This window comes from Mauremys reevesii, linkage group 15 (assembly GCF_016161935.1).
Source record: "Mauremys reevesii isolate NIE-2019 linkage group 15, ASM1616193v1, whole genome shotgun sequence".
Taxonomy (NCBI): Eukaryota; Metazoa; Chordata; order Testudines; family Geoemydidae; genus Mauremys; species Mauremys reevesii.
In genome coordinates, this window is record NC_052637.1 from 28588959 (window position 1) to 28607119 (window position 18161).

At 49.5% G+C, this 18161-nt stretch overlaps 1 protein-coding gene across 7 annotated transcripts in view; it reads right to left on the minus strand.

Moving 5' to 3' along the window:
- MGAT5B (alpha-1,6-mannosylglycoprotein 6-beta-N-acetylglucosaminyltransferase B) overlaps positions 1–18161 on the minus strand; it is a 170812-nt gene that overhangs the window by 107416 nt on the left and 45235 nt on the right. Inside the window, exon 1 of one of the 7 annotated variants that reach the window (XM_039502386.1) lies at positions 17976–18028. The exons of 4 other annotated variants lie outside the window; for them this stretch is intronic. The gene's annotated coding sequence lies outside the window, so the exon portion shown is untranslated. Of the gene's footprint in view, positions 1–2487; positions 2621–4055; positions 4140–17975; positions 18029–18161 lie in introns of those variants that run through there. 2 more of the 7 variants (XM_039502385.1, XM_039502383.1) reach the window with 2 other exon arrangements.

The window sequence follows — 18161 nt, forward strand, 5'->3', positions numbered from 1 at the left end:
TGTGTGGAAAGCAGGGATGGAGGGGGCTGGAACTCAGGTCCTGCTTTGCTCAGGTGTGCCAGTCTCTATACGGAAATGCATCTGCCTCTTCCATGTAGCTGTCTGGAATTTTGACTTGGCAAAACCCCACTCAGAACACAGGCCCAGTTGGGTCACCCTGGCTGGAGCATTCCACCATGCAGCCCTTGATAAACACCTAGAGATTGCATGTGGGGGAGCTTGTAAGGGGAGAATTTCTTCCTAACCCCAGCTGGAGTTCAGCTGGTGGGATTGGCAGCCCTTGTGACTGCAGCATCTCTCTCTCTCTCTCTCTCTCTCTCTCTCTCTCTCTATATATATATATATATATATATATATATATAAATAAATGTCTAGCTCTTTAAAAAAATATATCACCATGTTATTGCCTCGCTAGTATCCTGCAGCAGTGAGTTCCACTGATTTCTTAGGCATTTCCTTTTATCCTTTTAACCATGCTGCCTCCTATAACTTCACAGAGTGCTCCCTTCTTCTTGTAGAAAGGGGCAGAACAAATAGGATTTTTTTTTCTAGATCCACCAGGCAAGGGGCCAAGGCTCCTTATTTCCAGCCTTGTCCTCTCACCTTTTAGTGACCTGCAGTCCCTATTATGGAGCCAGTGGAAGGGGAATAAGTTCCTATTTCATCTCAATTCAGTTCACTCCAGGCTGGTTTAAAAAACAAAAAAAACCCACCCAAACAACCCTAACTAATGCTGTTCAGTTTATCTCCTCTATTCCACACCTGTGCACGCTTTAAAAGGTACCACACATTTCATTTATGAAGCAGCAGGAGGCTAACAGAGGATGCTAGGCACATCAGAAGTACACTGGGCATCACGGATGGATATTTAAGTTATGCACTTCTTGTCCCTTTGAGATGCAAACCTGGGATCTAGATTTTGAACACCCCCAGAGCTCCAGGCGGTGGGGGAGGGGGATCTTCTGAGCTGGAATTTTGGTTGGCATCTGGGCTTCAGCATTGCTCAGACTTCTTTCCCCCCCCCCCCATCTACTACAAATATCACCCCTTGGTGTCTACTGCCCATGCCTTGTGCCTGTCATGTCTCACATGCACTCATATTACTGACAATAGCACGTCGGCACTGCCAGCCCTGCGGAGCCTGTCCGGGTGAGGAAGAGCAATGGTGTCAGGCTGCCTACAGGAGGGGTGACCAACGTGCAGGCCAAGGGCCAGGGTACACCCTGTAGCAGCTCGCTCTCTTTAACCGTAGGGAAAGGACATAGCTAACCAAGGCAGCCTTTACTGCTGGTAAGGTCAAACAACAAGCAAATTCCATTCATCAAGGCAGGGCCGCCCAGAGGGGGGAGAGGGGGAGCAAGTGGGGCAATTTGCCCCAGGCCCCGGGCCCAGCAGGGGCCCCCACGAGAGTTTTTCGGGGGCCCTGGAGCAGGGTCCTTCACTCGCTCCGGGGGCCCTGGAAAACTCTTACGGGTCACGGGCCTGTGGAGCTTCTTCCGCTCTGCGTCTTCGGTGGCAATTCGGCAGCGGGGGGGTCTTTCCGCTCCGGGACCCGCCACCGAAGTGCCCCGAAGACTCGCGGCGGGGGGTCCTTCCACCCCGGAGTGCCCCAAAGTGCCCCGAAGACCCCCCGCCGCCGAAGACCCCAGGCCCCCTGAATCCTCTAGGTGGCCCTGCATCAAGGGGGGACAAAGCCCAGCCTGCATCTGGGTGCTCAATTTTATAGTCAAATGATAGGCATGTATATGCATGTTAGACCCCCACCCTGGGGGAAGCTGGGAACTTGCCATAGCTGCTCCAGTGTTGCAAAGACCTTCCCCATGCGTTCTTCTGACTCATCATCAGCCACAAGATCACCCGCCTCTACCACCTGAGGCTAAGGAGAACTCTTCTAGCAGTGAGTAAGCAGCAGGGTTACTGGGGCTATTTAGTAGATGGACATGATCATACACACTAGGATGTTGCAGGGGCATCGTTTGCGATGGGAAAAGGGGGCGGTTGCTCCCCTAGACCTTGGTTTGTCCCCAGACCTTTCATTGGTTTATATGCTCCGCTTCTCCCCTGCCACCAACTTTGCAGGACATAATAATATAATCTTCTATTTGCTGACATCGTTTTGCCCTTCCCCCTTTCCTCCTGGGATGGCGTGTCATGTGATGCTGACAGATTTGAAAGTCAAGGATCAGGACTAAGAAGAGGGCATCTATAAGTCATTTTTCTGAACATCAACACTCTTTGGAGAGTCATATTGATACAACAGATAATAACTGGGAAAGAGCCATCACAGTCAGCAGGCTGTAGACAGTAATCTGCACCGTCTGAAACCTCGACAGAGCCACTCGATAAAATGTTTGCTCCAAAACAGCCTAGCTAGTGAGTACATGACACTGTAAAAAGTCCTTAAGGGGGATTTACAAGATAACCCTCAGCAGCCATTGTACAGCTGTTACTGAACCCTGAGACCCACCCCTGAGACGAGTCACCTACCTTTGACTGAGATTTGGTGCACTGGCACATCATTTTACGATAGCATTAAAAAAGAAAAAAATCAGACCCAGAAAAAGCAAGCAAGCAACTCAGAAAAATAATTCCTATCTCATGTGGGTTCAACCCAGCCTCCTCACCCTAAATATTCAATGCATTAATTATGTGAGAATACAGCTGTACCTCTTCTGTTGAAATCATTGGGTGTGACAAGTCTCAGGCTTCCTGCAGCTCTGAAACTGTACCCAGATGGCTACGTTTGCAAACAGCAGAACCTACGTTGCATCTGCAAAATATTTGCATGTGCAAAAACATGATTGCACAAAACACACATTTTGGGGGGAGCAAAATAGACCACCAGACTGAAAATAAGACACAAGATTTTTCTCGGGCTAATTAACCACTGGAATAATTTCCAAGGGCTGTGGTGGATTCTCTCTCACTGGCAATTTTAAAATAAAGATTGGATGTTTTTGGTCTAGTTCAGGGGTCGGCAAACTTTCAGAAGTGGTGTGCGGAGTCTTCATTTATTCACTCTAATTTAAGGTTGTGTGTGCCCTTAATACATTTTAACATTTTTAGAAGGTCTCTTTCTATAAGTCTATAATATATAATTAAACTATTGCTGTATGGAAAGTAAATAAGGTTTTCAAAATGTTTAAGAAGCTTCATTTAAAATTAAATTAAAATGCAGAGCCCCCCGGACCGGTGGCCAGGACCCAGGCAGTGTGAGTGCCGCTGAAAATCAGCTCGTGTGCCGTCTTCGGCACGCGTGCCGTAGGTTGCCTACCCCTGATCTAGTTCAAACAGGAATTAATTCACGGAAATCCTATGGTCTGTACTCTGCAGGAAGTCAGACTAGATAATCACAGTGCTTCCTTCTGGCCTTAGAATCTGTGAACTGCAAGTTCAGTGTCACATGGATTCATGTGACGTGTCATGCTTATGCACACACCTGTATGCAGTTGTATTGCATGCTTATTTTTCACAATGGCTAGTCAGTGCTGAGGTATTGGGTTCATCACAAGCCATGAATTATTAACCACCTAGAATTGCCTAGAGACAAAATGCATAGCATTAATTAAATGCCTGACTACCACCTGGAGTCCTGATTTTGCAGAGAGCTCCATGTGGGGGCTGGAGTCTGCCCAGGTGGAGTTTGGAGCCGGGTCAGAGCTCTGAAGAGCTTCCTAGGCTGTCAAGGTCCAGTTTGCAGAGCTGCTGAGTGCCTACCACACGCACTGACTTCAGTTACAGCTGCAGACACTGGACCCTTCTAAAAAGCAGGACCCACTATGTGTCTCAAGCTGGGCACTCAGCATGAAGGGGCACTTTTGCAAAATGTGAGCCTGAATAATTGGACTGCATTTTGGTGAAGGGCATTCCAGCCAGGTGCTTTGTGATGCCTTAACCAACAGTGGCCTGTCAGGCTTCCAAAAGCCAATTTCCCACATCAGAGAGGAACTAGCCCCGATTGCTTCCTCCCGCACATGCTGCACAGCCCAAGGTCACGGGCACAAATCACAAAAGAGAGGACACGGGCTGGAATGAAGAAGGTTAATTTTCTTTACCACATAAAACATTTGGGAGAAGTCCTGTTTGGTGACCGTACTGGTGAGGTCAGGAATTTAGGACACAGTGGAATAGCTCAAGGTGGGAGACCGAGGTAAATGTAGACGTAAAAGCAGGGATGGTCGCTCCTAATAGCAGCCAGTGGAGATGAAGATGGATTGTAGCCACTGCACTTTTATGTGTCTCCGGGGGAGGGGTGTGTGTAAAACCTCAGCTGAGAGGGATTTCTCAGAGGGGAATACAGCTTGAAAATGCACTAGCTAGACAGCCTGGATGATTCACAGCTGCTGCTGTGGCTGCCACTCAGGGCTGGGCTGTCGCCCTGTTTTATGACTGGATTGTATTTGTTTAATTATTAGAGGGGCTCACTTAGCATTGCAGTTCATTTGAAATCTAAATGGCTGCTTGCAAGGCCTAGTCAGAGCAGCAGAGCTGTCCCCCTGCAAAGACAAAAAGAGTCTGTCACCAGCAGAGGCAAATCGCTATTTAAAGTCATGAAACAAGGAGGTGAAGCTGGGGAGGAGGAGAAAGGTATTTTTAAGTACATTAAAGGAAATGGCTGTAATGCAACCTCCTTCCCAAAGGAAGAACAAACCCAGCTGGTCCCTTTGCTCTTCCTGGTGGGCGACTCTGAAGGAGAATTACACAAAAAGTCAGCCCTGATACAGGAGAGTGAAGCAGACAGGACAGGGGGGGAGGGAAAATACCATTAGATAAGTACATATATCTGCCCAGTCTGGAGATCTGACTATTTGCACATTACATTTATTGATGGGTTTTTCTATGCCTCTAACCCATCACCTTAGTCTGAAAGCCTCAGGAACAATAAAGATTTTCTTCTTTTTGTTCCTCCCTCTGCCCCATCCCGCTGAGGCGGGTCAGTATTAGACTTGTTTTGCAGATGGGAAACTGAGGCACAGAGACATTATGGGACTGGATTTTCCAATGAGTTGCACTTACATTTAGGCACCAAAATAGGTAGCCAGGTTTCCCAATGTGCTCAGCATGGTTGGGTGCATACTGGAGCTGAGCTCTTTAGAGAATCTGTCTTCACGGGGCTCACCCAAAGCTCTTGCCATCTGACAGTAACTCTCCTGTGTGACTGAGATGAATCATCCAGGTGATAAATTCCTCAGGGCAAGGAGCTGAGTCTCCCTTTCTATTGTACAGCACCCTGCATGCTTAATCATAGAATATCCAGGTCAGAAGGGACCTCAGGAGATCATCTAGTCCAACCCCCAAACATGTGATTAGCACAACCCAGATGGAACTTGAACCCCCAAGTCCCAACTCCAGAGGCTGATGCTTTATCCATTAGACCACTGGGATATACTGCTGATGTGCTGTGTAAACCATCTGTGAGGAAAGTAACTGGTTTTCTCCCCAACCCACCTCTTCCACCATCAGAGACCCAGTGGCCCTCCCCTGTGTTGGGGTGAGGCTGGCCATTTCTGCAAGCGCAGCTCCCAGCAGACTGGCATCTTCAGGAGAGATGTTGAGAGGCTTATCCACTAGGATTGAAACATCAGTTCGGAAAGCTCCTCCGGCTTTAGAAAATGCTTCTGGGAACAGCATTGGCACAAGCAATGGATTAAAGAGGGCAAGTGAGCAACAGGCAGTTCCCTGCATGACACACACACATCTCCAACTGCAAGAGGGTGGCAGGACTGCAGGGCCAGAGGCAGCCACTGTTCGCAGAGGCCGTCTCTGTGTATGGATTATAATTGTATAAGCCAAAACCTGGATGAGTTCCCAGGTCCTGGGCAGTGAGAATAATACCCTCTGGCAGGTAGAATATTTGATGAAAACGCCTATGAAAATCAAATCAACTTGCAGCTAAGTTTTAGCCTCCTCTCTCCCCTCACACACTTGATTTCATTGGGCTCTGCAGTCTGCCAGAATTTTCCCGGAGGGCAACAGCTGCTTAGTGAGGAGGATAAAGTGAGCTCCAGATCGGCCCCTTTGAACAGGGCCAGAGCAGGCTCTTTGGACAGGGTGGTGTAGGACACCTCACTACACACTTTCTACCTCTGCTTGGATGGGTAGAGTGGCTGTGGTTTATCCAGGAGAGGAACGAGGGTGCTTTCCATTTCTATGCCACTGTTAGCCTGAATCCAGCCCCTGGCTACCAATTCCAGCAGGAAGAAGTACATTTATTGTATTTATAGGAGCACTTACAGCCCCCAGCCCCACTGTGCTAACTAAAAGGCAGCCCATTACCCAAACTGCTTCCACTCTAAATAACAAAGATTATCATCTCCTATAGACGGACAAGAACCTGATGACCAGAGCAATTAAGTGACTTGCCCAAGGTCACATAGGAAGTTTGTGGCAGAGTAGAGGGTTGAACCGATCCCTTCTAAGCGCTGTCTAGTGTCTTAGCCACCACCCATTCTCCCATGAGCTGGAGTGCTGATTCAGCAGATATATTAACCCAATCTGTTTATAATGATCCACTTTCACAGACATTTTTTGAGAGATTTCAAGACACCTTTCAATAGCAAAGCTCCCCAGGCTGCACTGTCAGAAACTGATGGGGGATTTGCTCCTTTTAAAAAAAAAAAGGCGGGGGAGGATATTAAAAATAAACAAACCAAAAAACCTTCCCTGGATAGTCTTATCATGCAGCACTTTCCCTGCCAGAAAGTGAGGGATCGAGGTGGGACACATCACCCTCCCCTGAGTCTCTAACAGGCAAAGTTTGAAGCTCCCCCTTGCTGAGTGTTCTCTGATTCTTTGACTTTTGTACCAGCAGCCTAAGAAGGATAATGAGAAATATTGGCCGTTTCTTGGCAATGGTTATTATGGCTCTTGGAAAGTGTGTCTCATTAAAAAAAAAACAGAGGGGGAAAAAAGTGCTGAAGCCGCTCTCTTAAAACGCAAGAGCCAGGATTAATTTGCTCTAAACCTGAAGCACAGTTCTGGCCACCCGCAGAACTGATGCTCAGCTGGGCTGACAAAGGAAGAGCAAATCAAGTAACACAAAAGGGATTTCTGCAACGCAACTGGAGCAGGCAGAACTCATTTACCAGCCAGGAATGTAACTCAAAGGGTACGTCCGCACTGCACCTAGGGGCCTGCTTCCCCGCTCCGGGAGATAGACTCAAGCTAGTGCGCTAAAAATAGCAGTGCAGCCATGGCAGCAGAACTGGTGGCTCAGGTTAGTGGCCCAATTACATGGACCCAGGGGGTTGGGCTAGACAGTACATGGGTGGCTAGCAAGAGCTGCTGCCCATGCTGACATGGCCACGCTGCTATATTTAGCATACTTGCACAAGCAGAGCTAGTACGTCTGGGAAGCACCCTCCCTGCTGCACTATAGACACACCCAAAGAGACACCCTCAGGCAAATGCTTCGCATCTCTTTATACAGGGATCCATTGTGGAGTCACCCACAAGTCCTGTGCAAAAGGCAGCATAGAATTGTGCAACCCCAGAATCAGAGCAAGGAATGAATTGCCTCAGACACTATTGTGTCGCAGTTTGGTGCCTGGTTTCCTCTTTGTTCCGAGGAGGGAAGTAAGCTGCATGAGATCTTTCCTGGTGCCTGGTAAGGGAGGGAGTCAATGTTTTGCTTCCTCCCTCCCGACCCTTGCGCTCCCAGCACCCACATAGAGGCTTCTCACCCCTACACTCTGTGACCCATGATGCTGGCAGAGCACACAGTACGGGAGAACCTTACAAGCTCCCCCACATGGGTGCATACCACAGCTCACGGTTTAGCCAATGGTGTTGCACAAATTTCCCCGAAAGATAACCTGCAATTTTCCTGCATTTTCTTTCCCACCATCACACTGAACTGTAGCATCACTGCCTGAAAGAAGGAGGAGGAACAGCCTAATGATTAGAGCAGGTCATACATGTCAATACAACAATGTTCCTTGTGGAACTAGAACCTTTTGCAGTTGGGGTGAAATTCATCCCAGGGAGAAGAGCCAGCTCAAGGTCTATGCACCACTAGAATAGGTGCAAAATGAGCCTTTTATATAGCTGGCCTCTACAGTGAGGGGAATTAAATTCACTCTCATTGAATACAGTTTGGATGGCCATCCTCAGCCTATTGATGGGTGAACAATTCACTGTGAATAATCAATCATGGCCATTTGTGCAGTGATTGGTCATCTTAGTCACATGGTATTTCTTCTGTTTTTCTATCTAGAAGGATACAGTGTTTTAAACAATCAAATAGCAATCAAGGAATCACAAATAAACTGCACTTCCTGTTACACATTTTTGGGCAAAAAATTAGTTCTGCTGAAATGTGTGAAAGCATCGGGGTTTGCAGACATTTTCGCCAATGGTGAAAATCACTGTGAATGGTGAAAATTCATCAGTAGTTACTGAATCTTAACGAATAACAACAAATAGGAATCCAAACCCAACTCAACACAAATGTTAGCTGATCTGGGTTTGGGGGGTTGTTACTATTCAAACATCACTGCTAAATACAAAGGAGAAAGCTCCTAATTAGCCTTGATAATCAACAACAATGGCAAAGAAAACACATATAGAACGGCACAATGGATTAATTGGAGTTTGCAAAAGTCTAACAGTTTTTTGACAGTTCTCCCAAGTGGCAGACACTCTTTAAAGGCAATCACTGAATCAACCGAGTTTTTCATAGCAGTGCTATGAAATAATGAGTGCAATCAATCACATTTTACTGTATCTCATGAGACATGCTAGTCACCACAATGGAGGGAGGGGTGTTGTTTATGGTGCTTCAAGGGGTTGTATACTTAAGTAAGTGGATGGCACTGGGAAAAAAGCAACCATGTCCCAAGTGCCATGTGTATTGAAACATACAATAGTTTCCCTAGGAAAGTGTTAGCATCTCAACAATGTTGTTGAAATTTGGACTGGCCAGACCACTGGATAATATATCAAAGAGAACAATCTTGTGGAGGAAATGTGCTGGTGCTGAAATGGCCTCTGTGACATGCACCCCTTTTGCAGATGTCCCACTAAGGCCTACTCATGTCTCATTTAAACCTCTGAAATGGGGGTTCGGTAGGACACCGCTGTCTCTCTGCACAAGGGAGAATTTCACTCCCTGTGTACAGTAGAGGCACAGACATAGCAGAGAGGTGGCAGCCCCTTGTCTTCCTTGGACTGCCCTGAAAAAGGTGGGGAAGTTTATGAAACATCTAGAAACAAAACAGCAAGGTAAGGGCGGCATGGCTGAGACTGTAGAAGCAGAGAGTAGCTGAGAAAACTCAGTAGAAGACAGGATGGCAATGCCTACAGCACACTGATGAGGAGACTGGGTGGTTTGCCAAAGCCAGAGGTGATTGATTAACTGAGCAGCATGAGTATCTCTCCGTTCCTCCACTCCCAGTTGCATCAAGTCCTACTGCAATCATTCCTTTGTAGAATAGCGGAAGAACAGGGATTCAGAGGTCAGACACTCTTATGTTCTGTGTAACCTGTGTTAATACAGGGCGGTTTTTTCAAGATTACATATGGGTTTAAGATGGGCTTTCGAAAGAGCCTAAAAGAGTCCAAATCCCATTGGAAAATTCAGTATTATCTGGGCGTGTAACTCCCTTCAGCATCCTTGAAAATCCCAGGCTTGACTTTTCTAATTGCTTGTCCTATGAGCCACTGGTACCAGGAAACTGCCTGAATTCTCAGAGTAGCTTACCCCTGCACTGCCCACCCACTGCAGGGCCAGTCTCCTCGCGCTGCGCTGAGGCTACCAAGCATTGGCTGATCAGCATTCAGCACCATGGCCAGGGACCGAGGGAGAACGCATGGACCAGGAGTCTGTGAGCGAAGGGAGATAGTAATAGGGAAGTTGACATTTCCTAATTACATTATGGACTTTTGTCTAATAGATTCCTTGGTCCTTCTTCCTTGCAGATCTCCCCGTGCTGCCAAAGGCACCAGATATACAGCAAGGCCACAAGCATTTGATTTGAAATTTGCCTTTGAACCCAAAGCTGTGATCAGTTTTGGGGTGCCAGGGAGGGGACAGGGGAGGATTCCCACAATTGTCACAGAGGAAGGGAAACTGCTGTCTGCTCACTTCGCCTCAGGCTCAGTGACTAAGCCACTCCCCCTTCCCCTTTAATTCCCCCAGCCATCAAGTCACTCTTAGGTTTTCTGACCTGCTGTTAGGCACTCAGACTGACCACAATCAGACAGGTAGAGGTATCATCACACTCATGCCTCCCACATAACATTGGTAGGTTCTTCAGTTCCTGTTATGTCTCCAACAGCAGGTCGTGGTCTCTTAACGGGTCGAGAAGTGGAAGAGGGTGGCAGAGTGAGCCCTGTGCACTGTTCAAGGTTGCCATCAGCTTTCTCAGTTCATCAATCAAGTGCTCACACTGCGCTGCATTGCGGAACACGTTCTGTCCCCGCACTGTGCCACAGTGACCATGGATGCAGCAGTGGGCTCCACAGTGGCAACTGTAGCCATTGAGGGTTGTTTTTCAAAAACCTATGGAACTCCCTGGTGCAGGATGCCACTGAGTCAAATTCAGAGACCTGACTGCTGAAGAGGTCTGTAGTGAGGCAGAGTGGCCTCCCTTGGAGCTTGAGGGGGAGGGACCACTCTCTGTCCCCTTGAGAGGGTGGAACCAGGCAGGGTCCAACCCTTGTGCCAGAAGCAGAGAGGCAGAGCAGGAAGTATAAGAGGCCTACAGCTCAACTGGGCCAGAGCCAGGGAAGGAGTCAGATGCCTCTCCCTTGCTGTTGGCCCCTAGACCAGGGACCAAGCTGGCTCCAGAGGAGGAACCACCATCTGCTGCATACCCTGAGGAGCCGGAGGACCCTTGGACTACTGAGTCCTATCCCTGGATTGCCCTATCCCCAAAGTAGTCCAGGGAAACCAGGCTTTAGTCTGGTTTTGCTGTCAGAGCGCGAATCAACATATGTTAGCAGGATCCCCGCTGACTCAGTGGCAGAACCAATGAGAGCTGTGCAGGATCAGCACCTTTGAAAATCAGGCCCTAAATCCTCTGTTGCTTCATTACTGAGCCATTGCTAACTCCAGTGAGGGGCAGAGGGAGAGGCCTGGCTCTGCTGTGATTTTCGTTATTCCCTCACGTGAGGTTACAAGGCTGGGGCATATTTTCTTTTTGGCCTGTGAACCCTCCCCAGATAAATGCGGAGGGGGTGGGGCTGCAGCCATTTGGACAAGGCAGCCCGTGGAGTCTGGCTGGAAGAAGCCTTGTTGACAAGTAGCTACGTGAACATCCATTTTGTCGACACTGGCTGCTCAGAGCTGAGGCCAAGCTGAGCCACCGCTGAGAGGGAGTTGGGAGCCGAGTGGCACCTACGCCCCTTGTCTTCCCAGCACAGTTCAAAGGGACTAAAACATCCCATGACATTTCAAACACGGCTACACAATACTTCTCCGGCGTGCATAACATGGCAGATTAGTTGTTAACTCTCTTACAGATATAAGTCATATTCCAGTCTAGCTGTCCTGTAACAGCTGAATGCTCCAGTACGAGGAGGGAATTTGTTCCGAGATGCCGCGACATTACTTATGTCTGCTGAAAATGCCAACTGCATTAATTCCAGTCCAAAATATTATCTGTTTTTTTTTCCTTAAAGGGCACTGCCATCCTATATTTACACCCCAAATGTAGGATTTACTAATGAGGGGAAGAGTGCTCGGGGGGAAGGGCGTAACAACAGTGAATACAAATAGCCCAGGAATAACACAGGGTGAGTAGATCACAAGTGAGGGGCAGCAGCAGAGCTGTGGGGCATGAGGGGAAGCCCAGAGCTGGAGAAATGCAGCTCACGAGTGAGGAACACAAGCAGAGCTCTGTGGGTGGCCCGCACAGCACGGGCCTGAACTCTGCCTCACTCGAACCAGTGCTCCCAATTCCTTACATACTAGCTTTACTCAGAAATATACGAGTCAGACTCTTGGTTTGGGAACTGTCAGTGCCCCGTCACCACAGATATACAGTCCCTTTGTCCCCTTCAGGCCCTGCCCATGAATTTTGTGGCTGGCTGCAGTAGCTCTGGCTGAGGGACGAGGCAAGTCAGCATGGAGGGAGAATGCTTTGCAGGCTCTCCAACTGCTATGCTCTGTCAGCAAGCTGCTCCAGTTCCACCAGCTGGCGGTTCCCTCCCTGCCGACTCCCATCTCAGGCACAGCCAGCTCAGAGCCAGTAACTTGGCTCTTCAACACAGAAAGCTTGGCCTGCCTCCACAGAGACCCTGCCAGGGTTCAGTCCTCTGGCATACCAGGCTGATATGCCCGAGTGCTTTCCCATTCGATCCCCTTTGGTACCAGATGTGTAGCTCCTTTCCAACTCCTGTCTCCTAGCAGCTCCCTCAAGTCTTTGGAAAGGAGAAGAGTGCCCAGGTTTACGCACCAGGACCAACTTCAACCCACCACCACACTGATACTGGGACATCTAGCCCATATCATGATGGTAGGGAGATGCCATCTCCCAAGTGTGTGCAGGGTGCAGGGGGAAAGAGATATAGAGATGTGGGGGGATGCTGTCCACCAAGTGTGTGTGTGTGGGGGAGGAATAGAGATGGGGGGAGGCCGTCCCCTGAGTTTGTGGGGAGGGAATAGAAATGGGGGGTGTCATCCCCTGAGTTTGTGGGGAGGGAATAGAGATGGGAGGGTGTCATCCCTAAGTTTGTGGAGGGAGGATAGAGATGGGGGGTGTCATCCCACAAGTGTGCGTGGGGGAGGATAGAGATGGGTGGATGCCATCCCCTGAGTGTGTGGGAGTAGAGATGTGGGGAGATGCCATCCCAAGTGGATGGGGATAGCTACAGAGGTGTGTGTGGGAGAGTTTGACACCTCACCCTGATGCTGACTGGCGAAATCTCCACAGGGAGAGCCATGGAGCCGTGTGTGACAGCCCTCCCAAAACGGCATCTGTGACTGAACATCGGTTTGACAGGCAGTCAGAGAAATCCATCCTGCCTGAGTGACGCGCACTGTCACGGCCCCAGCAAAGTGCTGTGTTTAAAGGGAAATGGAGAACATCCCGGACTGTAGCAGGCTTGACGCAGAGACAACAGGGGTCTCACTCTTTAATCTCCACCATGAGAACTCCCATCACTCACCCCTGATTGCTGGTCTCTCGCCTGCTGTCAGCTGCAGAGATGCGCTGCTTGCTGGGCCCATGACAGCACAGGCCTCTGCGGTGCTGGAGATATTAACAACAGGCACCTGAATCCTTTCCTTTAGCACAATCATTCCCGTCACAGCAGACTGTGGTGAGGGGCTGTCTGCAGCTGCTGCGAGCTCTGCAGGCTCCCAGCTCTGCTCCAAAGCCAGGCCTTCAGCTGTCTGGAACACTACTCCAGGCAGGGACAGGTACCAAGAGCAAGGCTGTGCTGGGGCAGATGCTTCCTGGCTGATCCACAGATAAAGGACTTTTCTGCTCCTACTTCAATCACCCCATAGTCCTAACACTGCTCTGCTATCTGGTTTTTCTCTTATCTTCAGTAGCTTCGCAGGCTTCATTGCCGTAGCATTGAACCACTCTCAATCTTTAATGCGGTTATCCTCTCCACTCGCCTGGGAGGCGGGGCAATGTCATTAACCCCATTTTACAGATGGGGAACTGAGGCACACAGAGACAGTGGCTTGATCAAGGTCACACAGGAAACCTGGGGTGGAGCATGAACTTAAACCCAGGTCTTCCAAGTCCTAGGCTGATGCCCTAACCACTGGGACATCCTTCCTCTCATGGAGACCCAATGCTTCAGAGGGACCTGCCATCTTACAGCAGAAGCTGAGCCCTCACTCACCATTCCCCTTTTTTCTCCATCTCTGCTTTTCTTGGAGTTTCTCGCTACCCAATATTACTTTGTGCTTTTCCTCTAACATTGGCCCTTCTTTGTTTATTTTCTGTATTGATTTTGACTTGAACAGATTGGAAAGACCAAAAAAAGTCACCTAGCCAAAGGCTGTGGCCATCCTGACAGATAATCCATTAAAGCTACAGCCCATAAATAGCCACAGCAAACCCAGGGCCGTTCCCATTCTCTCTCCCTACCCCCAGCAACAAAAAAAGCACCTGGCAGTGAGGACATAACAAACAAAACCTCCCCTCTCGGATCTCAGCCATCGTCCAGCGCCCATCCCAGCAGGTGAGCTTTGCAGTGTCCCCTCGAGGAGTCAGCCTGCTGGGGCTGTCCTGGACGGACGGGAGGATGGGATTCGGTTCCAGTGCTAAGAGCCCTGCCTGCAGCTCTCTCTCTCATAAACCAAGAGGGCTCCTGTTTGCATGCTGCCTCTTGCTGATCACAGCTAAGGCTGGATGGAATGGGGAGAGGGTGGGTCATTCAAGCGGGCGTGTCCTGGGCCACTTAGGGTTTTGGAGGTCAAACACCAACACCTGAAGCTCCACTCAAAAATCCACCAAAAGCCCAGGCAGGTCATGGAGCATTGGTGCCAGATGATAGCCACCGGTCACATGCCACACCAGCCTGAGTCTCCAAATGGAGGTCAAGTGTAGCCCAATTCAGGGTGCATCACACTAGCCTGAACTGGAGGGGACAAAGGCATGTATTACTGTAGCGATGGCTGCACTAGAGGACACAACCTCCAGACTAGACCCAGATGGGAACAGGCAGTCCTGCTCACCACACCTAATTAGGTTAGCCACAGGCAACTGGAACCTAAAAAGACTCAAACTGCCAACTCCAGGGACCAGTGGCGAATGGGGACTCTCATCGGGGGCTGATACATCATCTCATCATGTGCTTTGTTTGCTTCCTCTGCTTCTGTCTCATGCAGACTGACTACCCGTGCCCCAGCCTCGATCTTCGGCCACAGCCTTCGGGTGGGACAAAAGTCATACAGAGGGGACACTGCAAACACCTCGATTGAGTGCCTTTCCTCTGACGAGAGGAGGGAAGTAACTGTCAGTGACAGAGTTAGCAATAGAAATCCCCTAACTCCCTGCCCTCTCTTTTAGCCACTAGACAACACTGCATCAGCTTTGGATAGAAGCATCCAAACTTAAGGGAGGGGTGCAGAGGGAGGGCTTATACAACCTAAGCCTTTTGAGATTTGCCATCAATATTTATACAGAACTATGCTGAGAAAAGACTGATCTGTTTAGCAGGCACAATAAAGAAGGAAGGCAGCATAAACTGAACAAAGAGCTGCACAGCAGGGCCTGCATACTAGCAACATTGATTCGCACCTGTAAACTCCTGCAAATCAGCTTGCGGGCCTGCTATTTAAATTGACTTTTCACATCAGTTATGGATGTGCCATTAATCTATTGCTGAGAGTCACTGAAATGCATTGGCAAGTAGTCTGTTCCCTTGCAATCGGCCAAATTAAGCAGACTTAAGCTGGCTATGAGTAGTGTTGAGTAAGTGAAATATTCTCTCTCTTCCTCTCTGTCTGTCCTTGCGATCTATCTCTCCATCCATCACCACTGCCCTGCCCTCCAGTACAGCCAATGGAAACAGATAACTTCATTGGATCATTCTTGCTCCCTTTTGTGTGACGACTGATGGCTCTGCTGCTGTTACTGCCTTGTCCTCCAGGTACGTTGCACCTGCTGTCTTGCCCCTGTGCAGATACATCACTGGGGAAATACGATGCCTGGCCCCTCGGAACCTTTCTGGGAATAACTCACCACAGACACGAAGGGCAGGACTTTCCAAAGCCCTCAGCCTTGGCCTGATTCTGCTCCCATTGAGCTCAGAGGTTAAAAACCTCATAGGAGTTGCCGGGAGCTGAGCTAGACTCACACTGAGTGTTGTTGAAAATCCCACCCCAAATTTCCAGAGAAGAACAAACTGGCACCATCTTCAGCATGGGCCTTCATTCAGCCAAGCGCTATATTCTGCTCCCTCGGGAGCCAGCAGTGCTCCACACCTGGAAGGAGGAACCCAGCCAGTTAAAGGACCTTGCCCTTTATATCTGTACTGGAATATTTGAGCTGTTATGTGCCAAACTGTGCTGCCACTGAAGTCAATGGCAAAACCCAGGTTGTCACACTGGGTCAGTTTGCAATGGCTCCATGAGCCAGTACTTCCTCCAGTGGCTGTATGTTGTGCTCTCCAATATAATCTTTCATTCTTAAAAGAAGTCTCTTGTCCTAATGAATGCAAAGACAAGGTTTTTTGCCTCTTCCAATTAAAGCATCTACTATTAGTCCATTGTCAGAGACAGGATCCTGGATTAGATGGAGGCTGGTCTGATTCCGTCAGGAAATTCCTATGTTCAAATGTAACCCAGTGTAACTAATGGAGTGATATCTACCTGAGTATGCATGCAGCCTGAAACAATAGCTCAAAGAGGTGTGAGGTAACCCTGTTTATCTCAATAGGGTGTTTATTCTGAAAATTAATGATGCTACATCAGTCAACACTTAACTATTTCAGTGTTGATCAAAGCACACAGCTAAGAAGAGAGAAAATTATATTATCAAGATCTGTTCTACCTGCTGTGTATGGCATCACATTTGGGTGTCATGAATGGGTGGAGCATGAGTTACAGGTGGAGCTTCGAAGAGTATCACCACTTTCCCCGGCTCTTCATTTGAACACCTGGCTAAAACTTCCATTGAGTTAAGAGAGTATATTATCCACTGAGAGTAAAATCTTTGGGGGCAGATACCAAGCCTTTATAGAGGCATTCAAGAAAGAATGGATAAATAATACCAACATGGAAAGCAGCTGTACTCCGTCGTGGCAGGGAATGTGAAAGGAGGGCAACCAGGACAGCAGTTAAAGTGACAGTGCAGTGAGAGGAGAGGACACTCTCTAGATGGAGACAATGCCAGCTGGCCCTGGTGGTATTATTTTATTTGTATTACAGTATCAGTAAGACATTGGGCCGGACACTGACAGACACATAGTAAGAGACAGTTCCTGCCCCCAAACAGTTTATATAGTGAATAGACATTGGGGACAAAGAAAGGTTTATTACTCCTGATCTACAGAGGGGATCCAAGGCAGATAGAGATTAAGGGGATGTCTACACTGCAATCAGAGGTGTGACTGCAGCACCTGTAGACAAACCTGTGCTAGCTTTGATCTAGCTAACTTGAATAACAGTAACAGTGAAGCCGCTGCAGCACGGGCTGTACAAACCCACTCGGGACCCTGGGGAGGTACTTGAGTGGTTCTGCTTACCTGTCCAGCTGCAGCTTCACCAAGCTAGATCAGCGCTAACTCAGGTATGTCTCAGGAGTGCCACCGGCTTTTTTGCCGCCCTAGGCGGCAGAAGGTCCCGCCCCCGACAGAGGCGGCGGAAGGTCCCGTCCCTGAAATGCCACCCCTGACAGAGGCGGCGGAAGGTCCGTCCGCCCCTCCCCCCAAATGTTAGCGCCCTAGGTGACCGTCTAGGTCGCCTAATGGGTTGCGCCCAGGGCCGGCTCCAGACCCCAGCGCGACAAGCACGCGCGTGGGGCGGCAGTTGTCGTCAGGGGCGGCAGATTGGGCCGGCGGACCTGCTGCAGTCATGCCTGCGGGAGGTCCACCGGAGCCCCGGGACGACCGGACCTGCCGCAGGCATGACTGTGGATGGTTCGCTGGTCACGCGGCTCGGCTGGACCTCCCGCAGGCATGACTGCGGCAGCTCAACCGGAGCCGCCGGACTAGCCAACCGTCCGCAGCTGCGGGAGGTCCAGCCGAGCCACGCGACTAGCGGACCCTCACCAGTCAAGCCAGCGGGAGGTCCGCTGCTCCCGGGGCTCCGGGGCGTCTCCCGCGCATGACTGCTTGGGGCGGCTGAATATGTAGAGCCGGCCCTGGTTGCGCCAGGCCTGGTATGTCTACACCTGCCGCAGTCTCTGGCTGCAGTGTAGACATATCCTGACCTTGCCACTAGGGGAGTCTGAGCCACAGCCTTGCCTTGAAGCCTGGTCACTAGTGCTTTCATCACAAGACCAACCCTTGCACAAGTGATGGTGGACAGCAGCAAAGTATCCCCGTATTCAAACCTTCAGGCGCCTCACCGTCACTGCTTCTCCAGCGGACGCATCCACCTGTCTCACAAATCTGCCGCTGTAATTGGGGTAGCCACAGAAAAAGCTCCCGACATTGTTTTCCCGGCGAATAACTTCACCTCTTTTGGTGCTGGCTAAATTGAAATGTATTTAATATTAGACTACAGCTATATATCTCCATGCTAACACATGTTC